The following is a 20,747-nucleotide window of genomic DNA, read 5'->3' as shown; positions in this document are numbered from 1 at the left end:
AATTCCCTCCAGTATTACCAGGAAAACAATTATCTCTCCTGTCCTACAGCAAAAGCCTCCTAGGAGGTATGAGTGTGCAACAGGTAAGTGGGAAAAAGTGCACTGAGGACAAAAGGCAAATTAATATCTCAACCCATTATGCTGTCTCACAGCTTTTACGGGAGTACCCTTCCCTCTTAACAAGAAATACCTGATAAAGGAGGAAAAGGCCCAGCACTAACATACCAGGCAATCTGTGGGTGACTGAGGAGTGCCCTAATCCTCCCATCAGTGGCCTAACCTTCATAATCTTATTAGTGTACAACCACAGTGTTTTATTCCTGAAATCTGAAACCGGAAGAAGAAAGGAAATTCAAATTACAAATGTCCCCACACATTTATTTAAAAATTATGCTTTGCTACACATGCAGATGCTTATGTTCCCTGACAATCTTTCTAAACCCTTTACCCAGTTGTGGCCTTCAGGACATTCAAGAAATGAAATCATCTCTTGACTTCCATAGGCAGATGAGACTCAAATGGAAAGACCTTGACAGGAACAATATAGGGAGATGAATGTTGCTTCCGCTAAGAAACCAATGGAGAGTTGTGTTTACCTTTTATAAATGCCAGTCAAATATTCATTTATAATTAAAGTTATTGTACTGAAAAATTACAATCATGTCTCAACATAATAGAAAGTTTATTGTGTAGCATCATGGATTACACACAGATGACACTTTAATGAGTCAGTGTTTCTTGGAAACTAAATCTGGCAGAAATGGAATGGCTGTTAGTTCTATCAGGACTTTAGTTTCTTGGGGAAGTATAATTGTACTAATTAGTTGAGATATGTAGAAGTTTGTTTTTAAACTGTTGGCGTTTTGTTTTTATTTTTTTAATATGTTTTTATTGATTTTAGAGAGAGAGAGGGAGCCGGAGAGAAAGGTCATTGAGAAGAGAAATGTCGCCCCCTACTGGGGATCGAGCCGGCAACCCAGGCATATGCCCTGACCTAGAATGGAACCTGAAACCTCTCCAGGCACAGGCCAATGCTCCACCATGGGCCAGGGCCTGTCTGTGTGTTTTCAACTAAAAGCATATTACATTGAAATGTTATTGTTCTCATTTTTGTATGTCAGTCTGAGAAATAGATTGGGGAAGTGAGCCTCCATACAGCTCCTTTCATGTCGCATTTATTATGTGAAACTGAGAATGTTTTTGCACTTATGAAGTGGCCACGGAGAGCATCTCTTACAAATAGGGACCTACACCTCAGGGGAAAGTACTGAGAGGATCGTAATGCATGTTGGCATTCCAGCATTTCCTCACAACAGCACCATTTTCCAAACAGTCTCTTTTTTAATAATATGGCTAAAGATATAATTTAATTTAATGCTCAACACAGTATTTGATTGGCTGTGGGTTATTTTTGTTTTGTTCTGGTTGTTTTTCTTGTATGTGGAGAAAAGGAACCCAGTCAGCCTTTTTTGGATTAAAATACATATACTCCAGCACCACCTACTGGGAATAGGGTTATAGTGTCCCAAATTACAAGAAATTAAAACACCAATCTGATTCTTTCTCCAAAACTTTCATTTATCTCCTTGCTTTTTCTCCTTCTTGTATGATTTTATTTCCTGTTGTTCCTCTATTCATTTTCTTTATTTCCTTTTACCTATTAGAAATACTCTGACTTGAGGGTCCTCACTGGTCAGAACTGCCTCTTGCTTCAACAGTGTTTGGACTGAACAGAACCAGGGATACCCCTTCTTCCGGCCTCCATGTTTTATCTGCTCACCACCTTGCAAACCACCTCTGAGACCAGCCAACACACCGTTTTGTTTTGTTTTTCTACCTTAATTCCTGATTGCCGAACAACCATGAGCTCCCAAATTCGTCAGAATTATTCCACCCAGATGAAGGCTGCAGTCAACCACCTGGCCATCCTGCATCTGCAGGCTGCGAACACCTACCTTTCTCTGGGCTTCTATTTCCACCCTGAAGATGTGGCTCTGGAGGGCGCTAAGCTTCTCTTAAAGTTGCAAAAAGCGCGGTGGCCACATTCTCTTCCAGGACCTGCTGAAGCCTCCCCAGGATGAGTGGGCAGAACTCAGGGCCATGGAAGCCGCCCTGGCCTTGGAGAGGAACTGAACCAGGCCCTTTTGGAGCCTCAGGCCCTGGTTCAATCCGCGCAGACCCTCAGCTTTGTGGCTTCCTGGAGAACCACTTCCGGGGTAAGGAGGTGAAACTCATCAAGAAGATGGGCGCCACCTGACTCACCTCCGCAGGCTGGCGGCCCCCAGGCTGGGCGGGGCGGGTATCTCTTCGAAAGGCTCACCCTCAAGGGAACTAGGAGACTGTGGAGCTCAGAGGCCTTTGAGGGGCCCCTATATATCCCCCTGGTGTTTGGCTTTTACCTGAGCCTCTCCCCGAAACTACTAGCCATTCTTTGAGCCTCCCTGAAGCCCTCTCCCATGCATTGGATCAAATGAAACAATAAAGCTTTTTGCAGCAAAAAGAAAGAAAAGAAAAAAAAAATACTCTGACTTTTACAATATAATTCTCATAAACATTTGTCTAAAACAAGCACTTTATGATATGAAGACAGATTAAAGATAAGAAAAAAGAGTTCCATGACAGATCATATGTCTTTACCTTGCAAAAATATAAGTATAAAACAGTGCCTGAATTTTTAACAAAATTTTAATTAGAAATATGTTATTGATTAAGAAAGTCAATAAAAGGTCACGAACACACAAACACAACTATTGCTAACCTCTGAAAATGTATTAAAGCCAATTTTTGACAAGTCTTAGAAAGTTTTTAATACCGTTGCAAGCTTAAAGTTAAAACAATAATGGTTATAGCTAAAATATATTGGACATACACTTGCAACCAGGAGCTCCCCTAAGATCACTTTATGGGTCATCTAGTAGCAACTCTGTGATGTAGGTGTTCTTTTTTCCTCATTTTAACATGAGAAGATTGTAACCAGAAGTGTTAACTCATTCAAAGTCACATTAATAAGTGGGTGAACTGGTTTTCAAAAGCACATTTTAGATGCAGTGTATGTGTTTTTATTTTTAAGGCTTAATTTCTAGGTATTTGACAATTAGCATAATTGAAATAAATTTTAATCATCCATTAGGCATTCCTTTGAGAAGTCCTCTAAGATCTGACTAGTTCAGTTAGGATAACTCTGCTTTGCTTTTAGGTATTATTGTTGTTGTATTCTTCATTTGTTTTCTTTTGTTTTACTTTATTACTGATATCTTAGTTTGCCCATTGACTATTTTTCATGCAATAGTCAGAAAGGATAAAAATAAATATAAAAAGACTTTTTTTTTCTTGGCCTCATCTTGGGCCAAATTCATAAAGCGCAAAAAGAGCCTTTGTGAGAGAATGGGTAGGATGGGGCATGCATGGAGTCAGATGGAACAGGCCTGCAGGGTGGAGGAGCCAGCACTCCTACTGCCCCACCATAGTGGAATATTTTACTCTTGCTGAAATTATATTATTTGACTTTCCAAAAGGTTATACACATTTATAGTTTTCTATTGTTGTTTTAATTGGATTTTTTTTTTAAACCAGGGAGATTGGATCCTGGTAACATAATTTAAAAATATTTTACACTTCATTTTTTTGTCAGGATTATATTATAGATAGAAAGTATTTTATAATCAAGCATAAATGCTTTTTGTATAATATTATGTTCAATAACATATACAATTATTTTCTTTTAGTAATATAGTTAACTTAGAATTTTCTACAAATGCATTCATCTAGATTTCTGACTTTATATTTTCTCCTTGGGAAGTCACAAAATATTTTCCAATAGAATAAAATGAAATGGTAACTATGTGAGATGATGGGTGTATTTTTTGATGGGTATATTAATTAACCGCAGTGTGGTAATTATTTCACAATGTATGCATATAGTAAATTATCATGTTGTAAAACTTAAAAATGTTTTAAATAAATGATGAGAAGAAAAGAAATAGGATCTTCTCCTTTTTATGAATTTGGCACAGAAAATTACAAATAACATCTATTTCCGTTTTGAAGAGTTTGAATGCTACAGTCCAAAATTAAGATCTAGTATGGCATTTAATTAGCTAAATATATCAGAGAAGCAATTCCCAAATCCCAACAATGTGGAGAATTTGCTAGGAATAAATTATATCTCTTAGATCTGATGTGAACTGATGAAACAGATTTTTGAGTTTTATTTATGTGCTTAACCAAGTGGTATCAAGAACTTTGCTTATGGACTATACCATCTCATTTTATTCCAAATTAAGAGGAATTTAGCCTAGTTTACATTTAGTATTGCAAGAGAGAATTCTTTATTGTTTCATTGTTCTACTAGAGGCCTGGTGCATGAAATCCGTGCAAAAAGGTGGGGGTGGTTCCTCAGCCTGGCCTGTGCCTTCTCACAATCCGGGACCCATCACTTCTAACCATTTGCCGCTTGCTCCTAACTCCTTACTGCCCACCTACTTGCTCCTTACCACTCGACTCACCACTCCTTAGCGCTGCTGCAGAGGCGGGAAAGGCTCCCACCACCGCCACTGTGCTCACCAGCCATGAGCCCGGCTTCTGGCTGAACAGTGCTCCCACTGTGGGAGCGCACTGACCACCAGGGCGAAGCTCCTGCATTGAGCGTCTGCCCCCTGGTGGTCAGTGCAAATCATAGCAACCTGTCATTTTGCTTGTTCCGTCATTCCAGTCGCTTAGGCTTTTATATATATAGACTAGAGGCCCGGTGCACAAAAATTTGGGCACTCGGGGGGGGGGGGTGTCCCTCAGCCCGGCCTATGCCCTCTCGCAGACTGGGAACCCTCAGGAGATAATGACCTGCTGGCTTAGGCCTGCTCCTGGGTGGCAGAGGGCAGGCCCAATCCCTAGGTGCAGCCCCTGGTTGGGCTCAGAGCAGGGCTGATTGGGGAGTTGGGGCGCCGCCCCCTGTCATGCACAGAGCAGGGTGGATTGGGAGATTGCGATGCCACCCTCAGTCACGCTCAGGGTAGGACTGATTGGGGGGTTGGGGCACCACCTCCTATCACACTCAAGGCAGGGTCGATGGGGAGGTTGCGGCACCACCCCCTGTGATGCACAGAGCAGGGCCAATCAGGGGGTTGTGGCGCTGCCCCCTGTCACGCACAGAGCAGGGCCCATCATGGGGGTTGGGGCTCCGTACCCTGCAGGGCCAATCAGGGGGTTGGGGCGCTGCCCCCTGTCATGCACAGAGCAGGGCCCATCAGGGGGTTGGGGAGCTCCCCCCTGTCAATCACAGAGTAGGGCTGATAGGGGAGTTAGGGCACCGCCCCCTGTCACACACACAGCAGGAGGATCAGGGGGTTGGGCGCCGCCACTCTCACACTCAGGGCAGGGCCGATGGGGAGGTTATGGCTCTACCCTGTCACACACAGAGCAGGGCCTGTGGGCGGGGGGTTGGGGCGCAGCACCCTGTCTCACACAGAGCCGCAGGGCGATCAGCGGGTTTGGGCGCTGCCCCCTGTCACGCTGATCCGGTGCCAGGAGGCCTCGCGGCTCCGCTGATCCCGGTGCTGGGAGGCATATTACCCTTTTACTATATAGGATAGAGGCCTGGGGGCTGGCTGGTTTGCCCTGAAGGGTGTCCTAGATCAGGGTGGGGGTCCCCACTGGGGTGCCTGGCCAGCCTGGATGAGGTGATGATGGCTGTCTGCAGCTGGTCACACACCCTTCAGGGTGGGGGTCCCCACTGGGGTGCCTGGCCAGTCTGGGTGAGGAGCTGAGGGCTGCTTTCAGGCTGGCAGTGGACTGAAGCTCCCAACCGCTCCTTTTTTTCTTTTTTTTTATTCTGGGCCAGCTTTAGCTCTGGCTCTAGCTCTGAGGCTTCCGCTGCTTAAAGCAGATATCTGGTTTGTTTGCGTTCTATAATCGAAACAATGTATAACTCCAGCTCTGAGATCCTGGCAGGCTGAAAGCTGGTTTCTGGGGTTTTGTTTAGCTTCTATATTTGTTACTATGTTTCTTAGAGTTGCAGCTCAGAGGCCGGCAAGTCAGGTGGGGAACGTTGGAGTCTGCAGTCACTGGAGCAAGCAAGCCTCATGTTCGCTTCCAGCTGCCTGGCTGCCGGCCGCCATCTTGGCTGACAGTTAATTTGCATAAGGATATGCTGATTAGCCAATGGGAAGGGTAGTGGTCATACACTAATTACCATGTTTCTCTTTTATTAGTGTAGACTAGAGGCCTGGTGCACAAATTCATGCATGGGTGGGGTCTAGCTGGCTCGCCCTGATCAGGGCTGATCGGGCCAGGCCAGCTGGGGGGAGGTGCTGCGGGTGGTTGGCTAGACAGCCCTGCCCCCTGGTCAAACTTCTGCTTGAACTCTTGGTCAAATTACCAGTTGAGGGAACAATTTGCATATTAGCTTTTTATTATAAAGGATTCTCCTTTTGGCTCCTCTGTTATTTCTTCTGCAGTTTTATGGGTCATCTAGAATGAGTGGTGTCTCATGATATTTGTCTTATTCTAAAGGAGAGCAATATTATTTATGCAGGAAACATCTAAGAGTGGACTTAAACATATTTAAATAACTTTTGGCTAGCAACCCAAAAGAAATAAACAAAAATCAAAGCTTTGAGACTGCTGGTGTCTCTGCCTAGGGAGTAAAATTGTTCTTTTTTCCTTTCCCCTTTCCCCCTCCCTTTCTACATTCTCTCATTAGGGAGTCTTGTAACCATTTGCTCACAAGTGTCCTTGGCTGCGGAAGATAATGGCTTGTTAGTTACAAGCTGGCTGCAAACTGCCCCCACTGTTTGGCCTTTTTTAACTTTCCTGTGTCAGTTTCCCTATTCTTCCTGCTCTGGAATCCTATAACCCATTCACCTTCACTTTGTAAAATCTCTTTAATCACTCTTTCTCATTTGGATAAGGATGTTTTCATTTTTTCTGATGTGACTAAGGCCCGTGCTATGTGTTGTTCCTTCACTGTGCTAATCACCTGGAAAAAAAAATACAAGGTTAGTTTTATTTTCTAGCTAACAATGTTTTTTTGATCTATGAAGTAGAGGCAGACACTATTATGTCATTATTTACTAAGAAGCAGCAATAAAATGTATTTATAAAAAAAGAATCATGGCCCTAACTGGTTTGGCTCAGCGGATAGAGCGTTGGCCTGCAGACTGAAAGGTCCCAGGTTCGATTCCGGTAAAGGGCATGTACGTTGGTTGCAGGCACATCCCCAGTAGGAGGTGTGCAGGAGGCAGCTGATCGATGTTTCTAACTCTCTATACCTCTCCCTTCCTCTCTGTAAAAAAATCAATAATATATATATATATATATATATATATTTTTTTTTTTTTAAAAAGAATCATGTATGAAATACCAAATACTTTAAATTCTGTTGTGTATTTAAAAAAAATTTTTTTTAATGTTCCAGAAATGTTGTGGGAAATGGCTTAAAACTAAATTGAGGTATTTGTTGCTGTTGTAGTTGAGTTTTTTTGAGTAACTGAGTGCTTATTTAAGGGGAGAAAAACAGCTTTAAGAATTGCTTTATAAAACATAATATACAGACTTTATAAAAGATATTTGGAAATATGTTCACAGAAAGTTTCTATATATACTCTAAATGGGCAACAAGCAAATGGGGTGAATATAAAAAGAACATTTTATTAACTAAATAACCAACATTAACTCAATAAATAAATGTGCAATAAATGGATACATAACCATGTGTTGTGTATTAAATCTTAAAAATGGCTTTAGCCCTAACCGGTTTGGCTCAGTGGATAGAGCGTCGGCCTGCAGACTGAAGGGTACCAGGTTCGGTTCCGGTCAAGGGCATGTACCTTGGTTGTGGGCACATACCCAGTAGGGAGTGTGCAGGAGGCAGCTGAATCGATGTTTCTCTCTCATCGATGTTTCTAACTCTATCCCTCTCCCTTCCTTTCTGTAAAAACATCAATAAAATATATTTAAAAAATGGCTTTAAATATTTTGCATTCAGTCATAATTCCAAGACACTCTTCTACTGTATTCTTTCCCTGAATCTTGTCTGTCCACAAGTATCATAAAAGCAAACTATATACCACATCTACCATTGAATTATCCATTTATATATATATATATATATATATATATATATATATATATATATATATAATTATTCTCCAATGAAAAAAGACACACAATTATTTTAACTAATGGTCTAATGGCTATAAGAGTATCACTATATTACTATAAATTTTAGTTGTATAGACTTTTTAATTTATTTTTTTATTATGATGAAAAACATATACCTTTAAGATCTACAGTAGTAAGATTTTCAGCAATTAATATTACAACTAGTGGTACTCATATTTTTATATATACTCTAATTCACAATTTACATTTATAGTTGATATTGTCTTATGCTAAATTCAAATGATTTTAACCAACTGTTCTCATGTTTAACTTGCTATGACGCTATAAATTATTAGTGTTTTTTAAAAATATAGAATGAGAGTATGGGTGGGGGGAGGTAAATGCACAAAAGTTCATATTTATAATTGCATACTTGTTTAATTTTTGTCACAAGATTAATTATCTCCCAAGGTCTACAAAGTCAAAGTTAAGTGATGTTTCTTAGAACACATTTATGGGTTACTTGAGCTTTGAATGCAGGTTACCAATTCATCAATTTGTAACTCAAGGCCTTTATGAAGATAATTATGGTCTTGGTGTCTTATTTATTTTAATTCCTCTGCTGTTTTACCCTAAGATCCCATCTGAATCATTATCATCCAAGATAAGCTTTGTCTAAGTTATAACCAGTGATTTGGTAGAATTCTAAATTGGAAGACATGTATGGCTATTTTCTCCAAAACTCAGAGAGAGAGAATAGATCTCTGCTTTCAAAGACATAGTTTTGAAGATTCTCAAGCTGTGGTATAATAATGAATCTAGAGAGTGTACTTTACTTAACAGCCAGAGCCTATATCTCCACATGACATTGTGAAATGATTTTTCAAAGCTCTTTGTGAGGAGGAAAAAAAAAACCATGAAAGAAAATGACATATATACATTTGTATATCCACGAGATAAAGACCTTCAAATATATTCCCTATGCATATCAAGCAACACGAGGGTTTCAGCTTTTTAATTCACTGTCTTGTATTACAAATTCAAATATGAGAAGTATATTTGACCAGATTAATGCTGTTAAAATTACTTTAGTTATTCCAAAGCCCTGAGAAAGGATTACATTTCCAAGCTTGTTTATATTCTTGTTCTGCTTCCACATCCAAATCCCAGAATATCATCCTCCCTGGGGACATTGTGGCTTTTGGATGGCCACATGCATGTTTCTAATCTTTCTGGATTTTTCCCAGCCTCACTGTGAATTCTTACAGTTTATGGGCAACTGGAATAAGCAGAAGAATTGGAAAGAACATTACAAGAAATTATAATTAAAAATCCCTGAACATTAATGAAAAAATTTAGTACAAACACAGCATTGATCAAGAGTATATTTTATCCATTTGCTTATTCATTGTTTAGCTCATTCATTTGATATTTATTGAATATTTTCTACAGGAAGAATTCTTAGATTAGAGCCAAAACATGCAATGATAATGTGTCTAATAGTGAGGGAGAAGAGAAGCAAATAACTGAACACAAACACTAACATAATTGAAGCTTATAATAAACTAGAGGCCCAGTGCACAAAATTCATACACAGGGGGCAGGGGGTGTCCCTCAGCCCAGCCTGCACCCTCTCTAATCTGGGACCCCTCGGGGGATGTCCCACTGCCCACCAGGATCAGGCCTAAACAGGCAGTCAGACATCCCTCTCACAATCCAGGACTGCTGGCTCCCAACCGCTTGCCTGCCTGCCTGCCTGATTGCCCCTAACCCCTTCTGCCTGCCAGGCTGATCACCCCCTAACCACTCCCCTGCCAGCCTGATTGACACCTAACTGCTCCCCTGCCAGCCTGATCACCCTCAACTGCCCTCCCCTGCTGGCCTGGTCGCTTCCAACTGCCCTCCCCTGTAGGCCTGGTTGTCCCTAACTGCCCTCCCCTGCTGGCCTGGTCCCCCCCAACTGCCCTCCCTTGCAGGCCATCTTGTGTCTACATGGGGGTGGCCATCTTGTGTGTTGGAGTGATGGTCAATTCATTACCGCTTTATTACATAGGATACCAGTACCAATAAAGAAGTCAACAGGGTGCCATAGTAATGAATTACTGGGCAGGCTGGATTAGGTAAGTCTGATTAGGGAAGATTGCTCAGAGGAGGTGGTATCAGTATTTGAAATGATGAAGAATAAAAAGAAATTGACCATGCTGAGATGGGAAGGTTGAAGTTACTAGTACACAAGGGCTCCCTCACATCTCTGTTCCTTGGCTCATGGTTTTCCTTATGCCTGGCTTATCCGCTCCACTTCTACCCCACAGCCTGACTCATACTCTCTTCTGCTTTAGTGATCAGCTCAGGCATCAATCTACTATGAAGTTATTCCCCAATCTTTATGTTCCTTCTAAAGGATATTAGATACCCTTTCGCCATGCTTCCCTAGTAAACCATAAATATCTCTCTGAACACACTTCCTTTATTGCAGGGAACACCTGTCTCATTCCTCTTCTTAATACTAGAATCTAGCTCTTTGTTTTCTAAATTGTGGTTGAAAAAATAAGTTTTGTTATTCACAAAAACTGCAAATGGAACTTTTGAGTCATGACATAGCAAGGATGTAATAAAAGCCCTATCAGGAACTCTACAAGGTCTAAATTATTAAAAGTAAAGTACACATTTTTAACCTATGGTTCTCTCCCCTCTCTCTCTTGCTTGGTGAAGGAGATTTTGCTTTTCTGCCATAAGTTAATCATTTTTTTCTTATCGGAGCCTAAATACATTGGAAGAAGGTAAAGGGAAAAGAGCAGGACAATGGATAGAACCGTAACTCCTTGTTCATAGGTCAACACTCAACCACGCCAGCCGGGCAAAAGTGAACCTTTCTTGCCATCCATATGCTCAGCATTTGTCAAGCTTATAAATGCGAGTCAGGAGTTAAAATGTGGATAAGTAGCGTGTGTGTGTGTGTGTGTGTGTGTGTGTGTTTGGTTGTGTATGTATTTATCTAGATATTGTCCCACTTATAGACCCACAAATAAGTTTCTGATTTCAAGATTTATTATAAAGTTACAGTAATTAATACAGTGATGTATTGGCAAAAGTATAGACATAAGTGAAGGAAGCAAATTTTCAAATGCTTTTAGGGGTAAGATCAACTACACATACTTTCCTCTATACTGTTGGTCAGTAGGGGGAGCTGTCGCCTGCCACTGCGGGCATGACTTAGGTGCAGAATCATCTTCTGTGGGGATCTGTATGTACTTCAGTGATATGTTGTACTGAAATAAAAACTATAGACTTTGATTGGTAAATATGTCAGTAGGCCAGACAAATTAAGACCTAGGAAGGAGTAACACAAGACACATCATAGTGTATATTATGTTTTTTTAAAAAAGAAAGCTATAATGATAGGCAATAATTTGGATCAGTGGAAAATCATTAACACTTATGTAGCATCGCATTGCTACTGTAGACAATGTTTATCATTCTTCACATTCTTCTTTTCTCATAAACTCCATTTGCTTGGTTATTTGTATGTGTTTGTGTTGCATTTGGTGCATGCTTTTGCCATCTGAAACATTTCAGAGAAAAATTAAAATGTAGGAAAAGAAAAGCCCATATGACATACAAACCAACTTTTAAAAATGTAACAATGTTTTCAGCATTCATCTCAAAAATTTTTATCATCTACTATGTAAAGGTTCTATATTAAACACTTATTGACATTATCTTATTTCAGTCTCAAAAATCATCTTCACAACTAGTCTTACTAATCAAATTTTACAGGCAAGGGAATTACTACTCAGAGAAGGTAGGATACTTCTTAAGGCTTATACTACTAATAAGTCATTAAGTTGACAATTGAACCCTAGTCTTTTGATTGTAATTACCATGTAATTATCTCTTCTCACATTCCTCTGATCAACTATTCACCTAATCTCTGGTACATGCCAAGTATATGGGATCACTCTCTCTTTAGAGATACATTTTCTCTTCCTTTCTCGAGGCCTGTAGTCGAGATAAAAATCTTGCTAAATTTCACCATATGCTAACGCTCAAAATATCTATTGCCTTTATGTTAAGATTTTCTAAGGAGACCCTGTGTTGTGCTCTGATCTGATCTGATCTGACCTGGCTTACAGCAGAATGCTCTGGAATCCTGAGGTTGCCAGTGGTTTGTCACCTGTCTAGAATATGGGGAAACTGTCATAGGCTAAGAGTTGATTCATCAAAACACTGACTAGGGAACAATAAATAAAATCTACCCATGTATCTCCACTGTGGTTTTGTTAATACTATTGATTTTGCATTTACTACAATGTTGAACACAAAGTGCCTTGTGATTGCATTTGGGGGTATAAGGAAAGATGTTTTATAACTAAAACTTTTATTAATCAAGTTTACCAGCAATATATGTTATTTAAAAGCTAAGTTGGGTCTTACTTATTAACATTCTATTATCAAAATGGAAAGTAAGTTATTGAATAATTTCATTTAATTCATGGATATTGCACACAAAATACATTTTAATAAGAAGCATGAAACAGAAGCAGAAGTTGTTTAAATAAAGTCATTGCTCATAAGGTTGTTTTTTGTGTATATTTATATAATTGTTGGCCAAGGACTCATCATTTCATAACAAACTGATCTTAAAGATTCTCCTATCTATATTGGCAACCCTTGTACTTTGATGTTGTTTATTATAGGTGGATTCTTGTCCTACTTTTAACATGCCCTAATCTCCAAAATAATATCATTTTGTTTTGGTCAACAATTCTTGCTTGACCAGACCCACATCATGTCCATCAGGCAGAATGACCAATTCCTTAAGGATAGTTAAATAGTATTATATTAATTTTATTATTTATTTAAAACTGCCAAACATCACACCACATTCCTGCAGGATGGAATTGCTAGCCTCGCCTTTGGGTATAACACAGAGTGGGCAGGGATGTGAGGCTGGGAATTGGAAGAAGGAGGATCTAATCTAACAAATTCTGTCACTGATGTTTTGAAATATCAGACGAGGTTTGAATTGAGATTAGATAATTCCTAGGATCCCACAGAGGCTGTGTAGAACACTGTTAAAGAGCACAGCGCTCAGAGATGGTTGACTTGAGTTTAAATCCCAGATCCAATACTTACTAGCTCTGTGAACTTGGTCAGGTTGCTTAAACCTTCTCTTTCCTCCCCTATCAAATGGGACTAAAAACAACACCTACTTCATAAGGTTGACAAGTTAAAATAGTTAGCGTGAATAAGGCACCTATAATGTGGCCTGGCACAAAATAAGAGCTATATTTGTATGTGCTGTTATTATCTAGTTTGACTCAAATATTTACAACTTTATAAAATTCTGAGCAGCTCAGATAGTCGCTAAACATTTATGCGTTTAGTCTCAATGACATTCCAGGTGCTACACTAGATTTGAAGGCTATATCCAGGAATAAAACAGAGAGGATTTATGCCTTGAATTTTTACTCATGATAATAGTATATGGGTGCTTCTACAGTATTGCAACTTATTAAAAAAAAAACCAAAAACAACATTTGCTAGTTCAGGATTTTGGCTTTTTAATCTTAGTAACTGATGTGTCTAGTTGCAGAAATTGGTTACATCTCTGAACCCAATGCTCACTTCATACATTTTTATCACTGTACGTGATAGTAAATGTTTAGTTAATGCCATATTCTTAGCCTAGTATTTAATCCTTACCCAAGGATATGTTTTCATTGATTTTAGAGAGAGAGAGGAAGGGGGAAAGAGAGAGAGCAAAATATCAGTGTGAGAGAGAAACATCAATCAGTTGCCTTCTGTACTTGCCCTGACCAAGGATTGACCCGCAACCTAGGTATGTGCCCTGACCAATAAACAAATATTTGGTGTATGGGATGATGCTCCAACCAACTGAGCTACCCAGCCAGGGCTTCACTAGTTTCTTTGGATACATTCTAAAGGTTGAGAAGGAAAATAATAGTAGTTAAATAAGTAGGCTTTGAAGTATTAAAAACCTGAGATCCATTCCTAGTTAACATTCCATCAGTTTGAGTTTAGGCAAATGATTGCTCCTTTCAGGGCTCATTTTCCCCTTTTGTAAATTGATGAAAGCAATACCTACTAGGGTTAATGTGGGGATGAAATGGGCTAAAGTAAAATTAAAATATATATAAGAAGCTATCGATGGTGATAGGTATGTTTATGGCATAGATTATGTTGATGCTTTCATAAGTGTATACTTATCCCCAAATTCATCAAGTTGTGCTCATTAAATATGTACAGCTTTTTGTATGCTAATTATACTGCAATAAATTAATTTAAAAAAATAAAGAACTAAAATTTATTTTTACCTGATATTTATTAAGCTATTTAATAAAAAGCAGATATTATTCTCATTACCATTAATAGGTAAAAGAATATATGTATTTTTTATAAAATATATTATATTTAATTGGCTTACTAGATCAGTAGAATACCTCTTTGTATATGATTTATTCCTATTACCTCCTTTAGACTATTTAAATTCTTGCCACATTTGATTTTATCAATACAACACCGAAAACTGTTTTTTCAATACCTTCTGTAATGATAAGGAAACTGAAACACATTCTTTAGGGTGCTAGATAGAATTAGTAGGGTAATTGTATGTTATGTATCTTGGTTTGGGTGTGTTTTATCAAACTTGTTCTACACAAGTTAGTACGAGTTTTTGCATGTTGTGTAATCAGATACCTTTATTCACAGTGGGATACTTTTCTCCCATCTGATGAGCCACCTGAAAAAAATCTCAGCTTTCTGTTGATGCTAAGTCTACCCATTCAGGGCACTCCCAGCTCTTCAAAGTCAAGAGACCAGTAAACTCAGGTGAAAAACGTTCATGGGAATGTATCTGGAAGTGATCAACGTCTAACCTCAAACCAACCCTAAATGACAGATGTGGCAATAAACCCCACACAGTAAGGAAGAGAAAATGCTCATCTAACGAACACTTCCTCATTATGGCCCAGGCTTTTAATGTCTCATATGAAAGATCTCATATCTATAGGACAGGAGTAGACTCTACCACAACAGCACTAGAAAAAAGTGCCGCTGGACAAAAGGAAGGCTGTTGAAAGCAATAACCTATTGCATTATTTCAAATGTGCCCGAAGCACATTTAGTTAGTAGGTGGCATAGGTTATGTTGACTCTATGCCATTTTGCTAGAAACCTCTCAAGTCTTCGGATCTTCGTCATCTAGATGGAAATATAAAGGTCTGAGTCATGACCCAAACTAAGCTCTATTTATGCCAACAGAACTTCCTTTTTTAAAATTTTGTTAGACATTTTAGGATTATAAAATACTTCATATTGCCAATGAAGTCTTTCATGATACAGCATCTCCTCTGTTACTATCCAAGAGGCAGTTCATTCTGAGAGTAAAGAACCTTATTTTTTTTCAGTGGTACAAATATGTGCCAAATTGCTTATATCAAAACTGTTTGTGAAAAGATTTTTATTTTGAGAAGAGAGTGGATGCAAGGGATAAGTCATGCCTCAGGCCCAGATACATCCTTATTTCATGACTCTGTTTTCAACCTGGTATTAACCAGTCTAGTTGACAACATCTGGATAGTAAGGATCTTCACAGGAAGATCATAAAAAGCCAAGAATATTGCTCTCTGTGGGATACCCCTAGAAATCAAACGTGACATAGGTAATATTGGATGACACTAAACTTTTCCTCTATCTTCCCCATGCCTCCTTCTTGGGGCCTCTCCACTTTCTATGTTATCCTCTCCCTTTGTCATGAGGTGTAAGGGCCCAACTAGTTTTTCTCTCATCTCAAGGCCTTGTCACTGGAAACAAGTGGCAGGTACTTTTCAATCATGAGAGACAGGTAAAGAAAGTAACAGAGATGAGAGGCATGCCCTCATTGATCTTCTGGACGCATGCCAACAGAGACCCATTTTCAGATTTCTTGTTAGGTAAGAAAAGCATCTCTCTCTTGTTAAGTTCCTGTTAGACAAATTTTCTGTTACTCCCAAGGAGAAGCATTTCTTGCTTAAATATAGGTCCTAATCTCAGCCTGTTATTCTGAGAATTTTCATGAAGTGATTGACCATGTTGATCTACCTTTTCTTTTTTCTTTTTTCCTATTGGTTTAGTATAGCAAAATGATGTCTGGTTAACTGTATTTTTTCTAGAAAATTAAAGTATCTCGTTAAAAGTCAGAACAACTTATGAAGCTGCTCACTGATTGGCCCATTTCAGTAATCTATTACTTTTAGGAAAATCATTTCATATTGAGAAAGAAAATGAGAGAGAGACACACAGAAAGATATTCTTTAATCTTTATTGAATCCTCTCTGAAAGAAGGTTTCCATTTATAGCACGTAACCCAAGATCAAAAATCCTTTTCACCTTCACTTGCCCCAAAGACCCTCACGTCATAGTATAGCATCTTAGTCCCAGTTTTCTCCCTCAGTTTCTAAAATTTTCTTAAATCTCTTCCTTTAACCCAGCCCAATCTCTTGCCTGTCCTGTTCCTCTCCTTTTGAATTTTTCTCCCTATAATTCCTGGCCCTGAGCAATGCAAGTTAATCAGATGGGTTTCAGCTCCCTATTCTTACAGTTTCCTTTCTCCTTCATTATTCCAGGCTGTACAACCAAGCCCCAAATGATGGGGACAAAAACATCCTCCTGGTATGTGAGAAATGTAAGAGGTTCTGAATACTCATCTGTCTTTTTTATCTGTATCACCACAAAGGATAACATGTTTAAAAGACTTGTACATTTAAAAGCAATTATTAAGGAACTATAAATAATGGGAGGAATATTTTATTATTATCAATCACTTTGAAGATGACTGATTTTCCATATTCTTCTATAAGAGAGACCTTTAAGGTTTCTCTTTTATGCTGTTTTGGGTGCTGAAAATCCTAGGTCTGTAGCAGTCCTATACACCTACAGTAGCTCTTGGACATGTGTTTCCTGTCAGTAGGTTTAAAGGAGAGTACTTGAGGGTTTCCTAATTCTCTCTGCTAATCTATGCTTAGCGCTAGCGAACTGCCCATTGCCTCTGACTCATTGCATGAGAGGGAAAAGGTGGCTTTCTTACTCATAAACCTGACTTCATAGGTCTTGACTGAAACCAAGGGATTTAAAACTCAAAGCAAAATTATAAATGCACTTCATGGTTTCTCTGACTGCACATTTTCCAGTCATAAGGTTTGGCCCTCCCAAGCTGAGAGTCAGTACCAGACAGACTCTCAGCAAGGATGTCTGTCTCTCATTAAGTAATTTCAAACTATGTATAATTTATATTTAAACTAAAATATGAAGGGTTACAAAAAGAGTTTTATGACCTTGCTTCTGCTAGGAAAATCTGATATGGATTGCTTCCAAATTTTAGAAAGGGTCGGGCCCTTTATACTTCTGATATTTGAAAACTCCTCTGAAGCCAACACATTAGAACTTATGAACATGGACAAGAGTATGGTGATTACCAGAGGGAAAGGGGGATGGGGAAGGTGGAATAGGATAAAGGGGGGATAAATGATGATGTACAGCGACTTGACTTGGGGTGGTGAACACACAATACAGTGTACAGATGATGTGTTGTAGAAAAAAGTGTAACCTGTAAACTTTTATTAATCAATGTAGCACCAATAAATTCAATAAAAAGGAAAAAAATGCTAACAGTGACTTTTATATAGTGAGTGAAATTATGAGTCAACAATTCTGTAATCTATATCATGCTCAATTAAAAATATAGAATAGACAACTGGGCCCAGCTGACGTGGCTCAGTGGTTGAATGTTGACAGATGGACCAGGAGGTCACAGTTCGATTCTGGGTCAGGGCACATGCCCAGGTTGCAGGCTCAATCCCCAATGTGGGGTGTGCAGGAAGCAGCTGATCAAGGATTCTCTCATCATTGATGTTTCTATCTCTCTATCCTTCTCCCTTCTCTCTGAAATCAATAAAATATATTTAAAAAATAGACAACTAGGAAGACCTATTTTAATAAAACAGCTGAGTGCATGAAAGTTTATTATTCTTTACTGTGAGGAAATAGCCACTCAGACCTATTATGAAAATAGCTGTTGGCCATCAATTAAAAATATTAGCTGGTTTTTTATAGATCCTGAAGGAAAGTAAAACCAAACCAAACCAAACCTGATTAGGAGTAAGATAAAAATCTGTTTTTAGGAGAATGAGCTGTCATATGTAAAATGTATCACTGTTTCTCAACTGGACAGACACCTGTCTATCCACATAGCCTATGTGTTCTAAGGTTTGTGCCTTAGTACACAAGCCTCTTTTGAGCCTCTATAGTGAAAAGTGCAGACAATCCCAGATCTTTTCTTCCCAGACACAGTCACACTGAAAAACCAAGAATTTGAAGATAGAAATAGCCTGAATAACTGTGGTACCACTGTGAAGGGCATTGCTGTAGAGGGAGAGAGCTACCAAATTACAGCCAACATAAACTTTGATATATTAAGCGGGTCAGGTTTCAGGATCACTTTATTACTACAATATTTCCTGTCCTATCCTGAATAACACTAGTGGATTGAAAATGTCTTCTGCCTCACTTTGCTGATCCAAATGACCAATTCTGTACAAATTCTACCATTTCTATCGTCAAATCGCCTTTCATTTTTGTCAGAAACTATTGCTACAACTTTGCTTGGTACTGACTCTCAGCTTTCTTGTCACTTCTCAGTTCAATGCTCTTTAATGTTTTGACTTCTATATGGGAACATGTTCTCTTGTTTGCTAAAGAGAAGCCAGGAAATATTTTAAATGACTTAAACTATAGAAAGTTCTAACTAAATAGTAATATAATTAGCTCAGCAAAACTGGTCATGCCAGATAAATATGACAACCTGGGACAGTTTATACCTGGTCAACTTAGATTGTTTAATTTCTCTAGAATAACTGTTATTATTGAGTTGAGAGCTCATGAGTGGACATTTTTAGGAAGGTAAAAGAATATACTTGAATCAATGGTTTGAAGGTATGTTGAAACAACAAAGGTTTTTTTTTTCTTATATGAGCATTAAATACTAGGATTTGTGTACATTTTGAATTAGTTTCATCACACTCAGCCATTAATCATGGCTTACTCTGTCCGTATTCTTCAATGCTTTTAATGCCTTTAGTCACACAGGGTGGATAAGCTTGCATTTCATCAGGAACAATTCCGGGCAAGGAAGCATCAAGGGCAATGACTACCTATTTCATGGTTCTGATGACAATCCTGTCTAGGTAATCTTCAGATCCTTGAGAGAGTCATTGTATTTCCTGGAGTTACCAAGGTTCTGTGAGAAGATTAAATTTTCAGGTATGTGTAAAGAAAAGTAAATGTTTAAGTTTGGAGGTTCATCGGAAATAGCCATTCTGATTTTAACTTTATTTTGAATACTTGTATTAAATTCAGTGAACAGGTACTGAGATCCTAATATGTTCGAATTATTATGGTAGGCCCTCTGGGGATTGGGGTAAGGTAATAACTTAGTTCTCTTTCTCTTAATGTACTCACATTATTGCTTTTAAATATATTTTTTCTATCTGTTTTTTTTTCCTGTTAATTCTCACCCAAGGATATTTTTTCCATTTGTTTTTTAGAGAGAATGGAAGGGAGGAGAAGAGACAGAAATATCAATGCAAGAGGGACACACCGACTGGTTGCCTCCTGCACATGCCCCTACTGGGGCAGGAGATGGTGCCTGCAACTGAGATATGTTCCTTTGACCAGAATCAAACCCGAGATCCCTCAGTCCACAGGCCAACCCTCTAACCATGGAGCGAACCAGCTAGGGCTCTTGTTTCATCTTTTTAATTTTTTGTTCTTATTTGTTTTGTTTTGTTTGCATTTTATCATATTATTTTTAACTAGATTTAAACAAAGGATTACAAGATCACATTCTTTAGAGCCAGTAAGCAAAACAAGTAGAAATTGTAAATAAAGGAGAGTAAAATAAGAAAGAGAGGAAATTCGAAGCTAACAGAACCCTTATTCAGTTGAATACATAGGTTGTACATACTATGTAGTCATCAGGATACAATAAAAGGAAACGTTTCCTTCCCACGTTTTCACAAGGAGTGAGTCAGGTTACATAATCTTCCCCCAGTCTCCGGTTGCAGGTCAGAGCAAGGGTGGCCTGTCTTTCTCAGTCTGGAGCCTGCTTTAGCTTTCGAGCTGCACCTTAGTTTGATGACTGACTCAGGATGGGCTGGGGACAGAGGGTTAGACAGCCTAAATATATCCTGGTTGATTCCTGATTTGAAATATCCCAAGTATTGGATTTCTGAAAATAAATGAGTAGGAAAATATTTTTTCTGGAATCTACTCAACCAAATAATGTGCAACTCAAGATCCTGCTAACACGAGAGTGGGTTTTCTAACACATCCCTATATCAAAACTAATTCCACCCCAAGATTTTCACTTTAATGTAACTGAACCCACAGGTACTGCTCATGCGATGGAACCTATTCATAGCTGAAATCTGACTTAGGGTGCATGTGAGACAACTTAGGTGACTTTACACTTTAATGGTCATTACTTCCTACCAATCGAGTGAAGGGACTGCTGCCATTGTGATTTAGGAACAAAAAAGAAAGTATTACCTAAATATTCTCCCTATGGCCTCAGGTCAGTGAAATCTGAGCTAT

General features: G+C 38.9%; 1 pseudogene; it reads left to right on the top strand.

The window, feature by feature from the left end:
• LOC139021185 (ferritin light chain pseudogene) lies at positions 1 to 3,623 on the top strand (annotated as a pseudogene).
• Positions 3,624 to 20,747: the final 17,124 nt, after the last annotated feature.

The sequence above is a fragment of the Myotis yumanensis genome, unplaced genomic scaffold, assembly GCF_028538775.1.
Source record: "Myotis yumanensis isolate MYYU_CA2020_CCGP unplaced genomic scaffold, mMyoYum1.0.hap1 SCAF_12, whole genome shotgun sequence".
Taxonomy (NCBI): domain Eukaryota; kingdom Metazoa; phylum Chordata; class Mammalia; order Chiroptera; family Vespertilionidae; genus Myotis; species Myotis yumanensis.
Note: the sequence above shows the minus strand (reverse complement) of the source record. Positions and strands in the feature narration are given on the sequence as shown.